Raw genomic sequence first — 7,621 nt, 5'->3', positions numbered from 1 at the left:
GGGTGGGGGTGGGAGGTGAGTCCAGCGGGGTGAGGGGTAACGGCGGGCGTGGGGAGGGTCTGGGCCGGCCGCAGGTTTCCCTCCCTTACCCCGGCAGGTGGACGTAAATTCTTACATCACGAAGGAGAGGGGGGCGTCGCCGGGGGAAGGCTCCCGGGGGTGGGGGAGGACGGGCCGGTCCGCACAGTGGACGCCGGGGAGCGCTGGGCGCTGCGGATGCGGGCGGCAAGGACAGCCACGGGCAGGTCCGCCTGCGCGGGGCCCAGCCCGGAGCTGGGCGGAAGCGGGGTCGCCAGCTAACGCTTCCTGGCGGGACTGCAAGCGAGCACGCGTGAGACCGTTGCCCGCCGTGACCCTCGGACTCCGGGCGGAGACGACGCACCCGGAGCCGCCGCGTCCCGCGTCTCCTCGGTGTCCCTGCTCCAGCGTCCTCGGCTCCCCCGGGCCTCCGGCGCGGCGGAACTACTGTGTCGGGGGGTCGGGGTTTTCAGGAAGAACTCGTGGTCGGATTGACAAGTGGGCGGGCAGCTAGGCGGGACTTCCGGCCTGCTGCTCAGTCAGCTGTCTTTCCCGGGCGTCTCCCCGCAACCTCTTCAACTTCCCTCGGCGGGTGACGCGGCGCCCGGCAGAAAAGCGACGGGACGAGGGCGGCCGGGGAGTGTGAGCTGCTGCTGGTGAGAAACCCCCACCGCTTAAAAAAAAAAAAAAAAAATCCTGCCCAAACTTGGCGGCTGTGTCTCGGAAAACTGCTGGGGCTGGAGCTGCAAGGAAGCAGTGGGTCCGTGACAGCCGGGAGGGGCACTGGGCAGCAGGGACTAGCCAGGCTTGTGTGACCGAGGGGCAGTGACAGCGAGGGGACGGTGACCCGAGGTGTGGCTGCGACCAGGCGCGGTGGAAGCCGAGGACGTGGGCGGCAGCGACTGCTCAGGTTACTGGGGCCACGGAGCAGTGCTCCGGTGGAGACCTGTGGCTGTGACGGGGACTCTGACCTCCGGGGACTTTAATCAAGGAGCGGGGAACTGACCCTGAGCACAGCGTGGAGCCTTTCCCTGGGAATGGTGCCGTGGGGTCGTGTTGGTCACGGGGGTGTGTGACTGGCTGCGACTGGGCGGGTAGAGTCCTTAGCGGAAAGAACTGGTCCCAGACTCGAGTTGAGTTGTGTTGACACAACTTGAGGCTGAGAAACGTAGTTTTCCGCCAGTGTTAACAGGTGTTTCTTCAGGGAATGGGAAGTGTGGGTTGGACGACTGTCTTCCCCACGCGTGGGTTCCGACCATCCTGTTACTGGATTGTGAAATCAGTGGCTACTGACGTTTCCAAAATGGAAGAGAGCAGACGTTGTCAGTGTGCTGGCAGGGTCAAGGGTAAGTATGTTTTGAGATTGTGATGTAAAACGTGTTGTACATCTGGAAGGGTGCGACATAAAAGGCAAAGACATTTGAAAAGCTTTGGAGCTTTACTTCTGCATTTTCCTCTCCGATCCAGAATATAATGATTCCTTGATGAGGTGATTTTTTCGAAGATATGGAGATGGAATTGGGGGTTCGGGATCTGTGGCTGGGGAAGGGGGGAGTCACTGTCAGATGATATTAACTGGAGAAGGCTGCCTGATTGTAGTCAAGCTGGCTAGTTGAGACCAGAGCTCAGCTGGGAGAAGTACAAGTTACATTAAAGTCGAGACAGCGGTATTTATGGAGACAGCAAAGGATTCTGGAGAAACGGCTAGGAATATACATGAAGAAAGGGGGAAGGCACAAGGGTTAGGAACAAGGCTTGGGAAAGGAACTGAAGATAGAAGCCAAAAAGGTCCTGCCAAGAATAAAATGGAGGTAGAGAGAGAAAACCTTCAGATCCTGTTCAGTTTTGACCTGTAGGGATCTTCAAGTACAGAGAATTGGTAGTAAAACAGAAATTAAGAACGGTTTGGTTCGGTAGATGGCCACTGTGGGGAAGAAAGGTGACAAGAGGATGGTACTTGGAATGGGGACAGTGGTAACTAGACTGACATCTGGGGGAGAGGATAAGGTATAACTCCTCGACTTTTGATTTGTACACTGGAGGCCAAGACAGACCACACTAGTTCATTCAAGTGTAGTTCTAGCTGCTGGCTTTATTTCCTGTTTATTCCCTTTCCTGAGGGGAGTAAAGATGCAGGTGAAATTAACTAAATGAGTGTTACTACTCCCTCCTCCCTTTCAGCCCCTTTAAAAAAGTGCTACCAATTGTGCCACTCAATGCTTTTTAAGAAAGACTTGATAGGTGTCACCATTGTGGTGTAGTGGGTAAGGCTCCTGCCTGGAATGCCAGCCTCCCATATGGGTGCTGGTTTGAGTCCGGTTGCCATTTTCAATCGGTCCAGTTTCCTGCTAATGTGCTTGAGGAGGCAGAAGGAGAGGATGCAAGTGTTTGGGCCCTGCACCATGTGGGAGACCCGGAAGAAACTGGCTCCTGCCTGACCCAGTTCCTGCTGTTGCAGTCATTTGAGGAGTGAACCAGCAGTTACAGTCTCTCTCTGTAACTGTCTTTCAAAGAAATAAACAATGTTTAAAATGGTGTAATAGGAGAAGCTTGGGATGATTTAAAATTATTAAACACTGTCTTCATCTAATTTATACACATCCTTTCTGTACATACATATACGTATATACATTTAAAGCTTTAATTATTTTTATTGGAAAATCAGATACACAGAGAGGAGACGAGACAGAGAGGAAGATTTTTCGTCTGCTGATCCACCCCCCCAAACAGCTGCAATGGCCAGAGCTGAGCCGATCTAAAGCCAGGACCTCAGATCTCCTCTGGGCCTCCCATGTTGGTGCAGGGTCCCAAGGCCTTGGGCCATTCTTTCCCAGGCCACAGGCAGGGAGCTGGATGGGAAGCAGGGCTGCCAGGATTAGAACCAGTGCCCATATGGGATTCCAGCATGTACAAGGCGAGGACTTTAGCAGCTAGGCTACTGTGCCACGTCCACATGCATATATTTTGTAGTTTGGGAAGAGAGTTCAGAAAGTTCTTTTTAAAAAAATATTTATTTTATTGAAAGAGAGAGAGGTCTTTTGTCCACTGGCTCACTGCCCAAAAACCCACAACAGGAGGGGCTGGGGCAGACCAAGTCATTGTCAAGGAACTTTCTGGGTCTCCCATGTGGGTAGTAGGGGCCCAAGTATGTGGGCCCTCATCCACTGCTTGGCAGGTAGGTCTGTTAGGCATGAACCTGAATCAGAAGTGTGGAATAGCTGGGACCCAAACAGCTACTTCAACATGCCATACAAGTGTTCCAGGTGGCAGTTTAACCCACTGCACCACAGCACCCTTTCCTGGAAAGGTTGGTAAGTGGAATGAGTTGGGAATGGTGAGAAATAGTCTTTGTTTGGCTTTGAGGAATAGTCTTTGTTTGGCTTTAAATGGTTAGTTACACATTTCTTTAGAACATTAAATGTTTACTTGATTTATGTTCTATGTAACTGAAAGGAACTACTCAAGGACATCGAGAATAGAATATGCACCTGAAGGTTATTTTAGAAGGGAAGACACTTCTGCTTGGGGACCGCAGCACTCCCTCTGGGGTCTTCTGTGTTTGCAGAAGGAAATTATTCTTCCTGACCTAATCTGCTTTGCAGATTCCCTTGGAAAGCAGGTGTGATTGCCTGATGGATAAAGAATTAGCTTTATTTTCTCCACAGCCTATGATTTATCCTTCTACAAACAGGTGGGGTTTTATTTTTCTGGGTTGTCTCCTCTTTGGATACATGATCCCTCAAGGAGAGGAATCCGCGAGTTCCAGGTTCTTTTATCTGATGTTTGCATTGACTCGCTCTATGATTATGGTGCTTGTTACTGCTTTCTCTTGTTCAGATTTTCTAACTATGACACAGGTAACTTCTTCAGGTTAGCTAACCCTTTAACAGTCTGAAATACATATATATATCATATTTATTATAATATATGTACATATGCATAGTCTCTCATGGAGTTTCTAAATGATTGGATCCCATCCTGATTCCCTTAGAGAGCTGCCTGACCTCTGTGTTAGAGCTGATTCCCCAGAGATGTGACAGTCACTCCTAGACATACTGTAAGCATTGCAGAGGATTGGTTTATAAAATGCTCACAGAAAAAGCAAGCATAAGTGCCAGAGTCTAGCTCCAGCTGAGAGTTCGGAGCTCGGGAAGGGTGCGTGGAGTCGGCGATAAAGAAAGACACAGACACTGACACTTGGTGCGTTCTCACAACAACCCAAGAAAAGGCTGTCCTTCTTATTTACTTAAAACCTCACAAGCTTCTGCACAAGCAACTAATTATTCTATTTTTTTACTTCAAGACTAAGGGGGCATGTACAGACATTTGGTCATTCCGTCTGCACTTCAGGGCTAAGCAGGTGTCCCCAGAGATAATTCTTTAAAACACTGTATTCATATTCTTCAAAGCAAGCCATTATTCATTCTTCATCAGTAGCCGTGGAGCGACAGCCAGGACTCCAAGGCCAAGGCACATGCGATTACCTGCTAATCAGTAGTACATTCCTACCACATTTCTATTTCTACAACTTGCCCATTATTCAATGGGAAAATAGTTTACAGGGAAAAAAAATATAATTCTAAAAACAAAAATTACAAATATAAAATCCCCCTACAACTACAGACTCTACAACCCCATAAACAATAAAACAATAATCAAAAGCACATTTCTTTAATAAAAGCATCCTTAATTCCTCTAGCTAAAAATTATAAAAGCAGCTAAAACAGCAACATTTTCTATGCTCCAAAAAATTGCAAAAACAAGCTAACCTATAAAATAACAATAACTATATTTGTTGCCACAGCAATTTCAACTCTCACTCCCATCACTCGCATTAATATTTAGGATATTTTCAAGCCCCCTCCCAGAAGGAGTGTTGCATGTCTGGACCAAATTCTGAGGCAATGATTAAGTACCCAATAAGGTATCCAAAAATGGCATGGGCCTAATTGTACTCCCGTGTGTAAATTGTCAAAGGCCCACTCACCAAGACATTATCAGTGACATTAACTCTCAAGCTCACATTGGTGGCAAAAGCCATCCCACAGGGGCAAACGATGCCTCAATAGATGACAGAATTCTTAGTGGGGTGCTTGAGTTTCCATGCAAAAGGTGGAGAGACTGCTTCAAGGTGGTCAGAGAGAAATCCGCCGGGCCCTGCCAAACAGCTGGAAGCTCCCCCCGGCCCTGCCAAACAGGGGAGCTGTTCTCTTCACACCTTCGTTCCATCCACACCTACTGCACGGACCTCGGCACATAAGAATCTTCTGTTGTTATTAATCACAAAGTTCTATTAATAATAGTAACATTCACAGACATGCTTTTCTTTCCAAGAATTTGTATGGCTCTGATCTGAAACCAAATCTTGTGACTTTTCTGCTCAGAGGAATAATTCCCTGTTCTGGATCAAAAACAAACTTTCAAGGTTTGTTAGATTGGAATGAACATGTTTCTCTAGAAGTCGTCATCTTTATTTTGGATTTTTTTCCCAGTTAGAGAAATACTAGGTCAATGTACTTGTCAAATGTTGCTGAATGGTGAGAATTGTTTCTTTTTTTCTTTTTTTGCTTGTTCTGGGTTGAAACTGCTTCTGCACAGGTTATGTTATCACACATCAGTTATGTTTTTAAAACCTGAATTTCTTAGAAGAGAGACAATGTATGGTAACTGTAGGCGCTGCTTATCTTCTCTGTGACTTCTGGCACCTCCTGCTTTCTGAGCTCTTTGACCTCCTTCTTACATTAAACCTTTCTGCCTCTAATGCTCGTTTCTTAGTTTCCTATCAAATAGTTAGCTGCCTGGACATGGGTTTCCGATGGGATTTGCTTTGTTAATTGCTTTATGGATGTTTTGTGGCAAAATTTAAATCCTAACTCCCTCTGCAGTTCAGACCATGAATTCATGGAATGCACTTTTTTATGCACTAGTAATTTTGTGGAATATGCCAGAACTGCATTCCAAAAGGAAAAAAGAAAGTGCAGGATTTTTTTTAGGACTGTGCTAGGTTTGTTTGCATACATCGTCTTATTAACAGAGATAATCAAATTATATGTTTCTTTTTGCGAACCAGATTAGTAGGTAGATATATAGCAAGCTTGCTTTATTTTCCTTATTTATTTTTTGTTTGTTTCCTTTTCCTGTTCTTGTGGTAACTCTTGTAACCACAAGTTGAAAGCTGTATTCGTTTGAGGCTTTCTGTGTTTGGATTAGGATGACTGCCAGTGGACTACAGGAACCCCTGGCTCTGCTGGGCTTATAGAGCACACTCACAATTATTTGTTTCCAAGTTTTGAAGGGAGGGCTGCTAAATATAGTGACATGTAGTCTTTGCTGTATGGTGGAGAACAAAATGAGTGTATGAGTCTTAGCAGAAAGCAGAGGTGGCTTTTTATGTGCAGAGAATTACCTAAGACATGATTGTGTTAACTGTTCAGTCCTAGCATAGGAGTCTAAATCTCCTTTTGTCTCCTTTCATCATGGATGCTTTTGCAGACCAGTGAAACCTTGGGGAGTGTGTTTTGGAATAATGTTTTCCTATGTGCAAACTAAAATACATAGAATTAGAAAGGAAGGCAAGTATATTGAAATAGTAAAGGTTCTAGGCACATGATATGGCACTGTATGTTTTTTTTTAAAATTAAAATAGTAAATAATATTACTGTCAATAGGTCTCACAGCAGTTCTTAAAATTGTAATGGTTGGGCCTGGTGTGATAGTGTAGCAGTTAAAGTCCTCAGCTTGAACATGCCGGGATCCCATATGGATGCTGGTTTGTATCCCGGTGGTCCCGCTTCCCATCCAGCTCCCTCCTGTGGCAGGGACACATAAATCAATGGAATAGAATACTAAGAAATAAATCCACACATTGACATGCAACTGGTTTCCAACAAAGTCAGCAATGGTGCTAAGAAACCTGGATATTCCCAATTCTGTCTCCAGCCATTGCCAAGGGGGAGGGCTTCAGACTGGCCTCTTTATCATTAGAAAGAAACCTGGATATTCATACATAGTAGAAACCACAAATTCTTTGTCTTTTGCTACATATAAAACTCAACTCAAAATGGACCAAAGACTTAAAAGGTAAAACTCAGAGCTATGAAACTACTAGAAGAAAATGCAAGGAAATGACCATGTGGACATTGGAAAAGAATTTCTCCAAATGATGCTAAAACCACAAGGAACAAAATAAAAAACTAATAAAATGGAATACTGTTGCAGTGTGCGAGTGAGATCACATCAGACATGTCTAAGGTTTATTAAGGAGTCTTTATTAGTCAAGCTTGGTGACAACAGAGCACAATAGCAAATCACAAGTCCATACAGCAATCCACCCAATCATAATCCAACCAATCATCATCCCAAAAGGAACAAATGGTCATTATCCTTAAGTCCATCCATTAAGCTGAAGACTTATGTCCCAGCTTCCCCAGCAATGTAAGTTATCCTAAGAGACATGCAACGAATAACCGGGACACACTTACAAAGAACCTGGTCACACTTACAAAGCTGCAGACATTCACCTTTCCCTGGTTTCTCTGCCCACATTCTGCTACTGCTAGGCCTCACCCCTCCTGGAACTCCTAATAGTACACAGACCAGAAAC

The 7,621-nt window shown here is 45.7% G+C and overlaps 1 protein-coding gene across 1 annotated transcript in view; it reads left to right on the top strand.

Moving 5' to 3' along the window:
• Window positions 1-223: 223 nt before the first annotated feature.
• Window positions 224-7,621, top strand: part of PCYT1A (phosphate cytidylyltransferase 1A, choline) — a 48,670-nt gene continuing 41,272 nt past the window's right edge. Inside the window, exon 1 of the mRNA XM_004577825.3 lies at window positions 224-674. The gene's annotated coding sequence lies outside the window, so the exon portion shown is untranslated. The remainder of the gene's footprint in view (window positions 675-7,621) is intronic.

This window comes from Ochotona princeps, chromosome 3 (assembly GCF_030435755.1).
Source record: "Ochotona princeps isolate mOchPri1 chromosome 3, mOchPri1.hap1, whole genome shotgun sequence".
NCBI lineage: Eukaryota > Metazoa > Chordata > Mammalia > Lagomorpha > Ochotonidae > Ochotona > Ochotona princeps.
The sequence above is the reverse complement of the archived record's forward strand: the minus strand, read 5'-3'. Positions and strand labels throughout refer to the sequence as shown.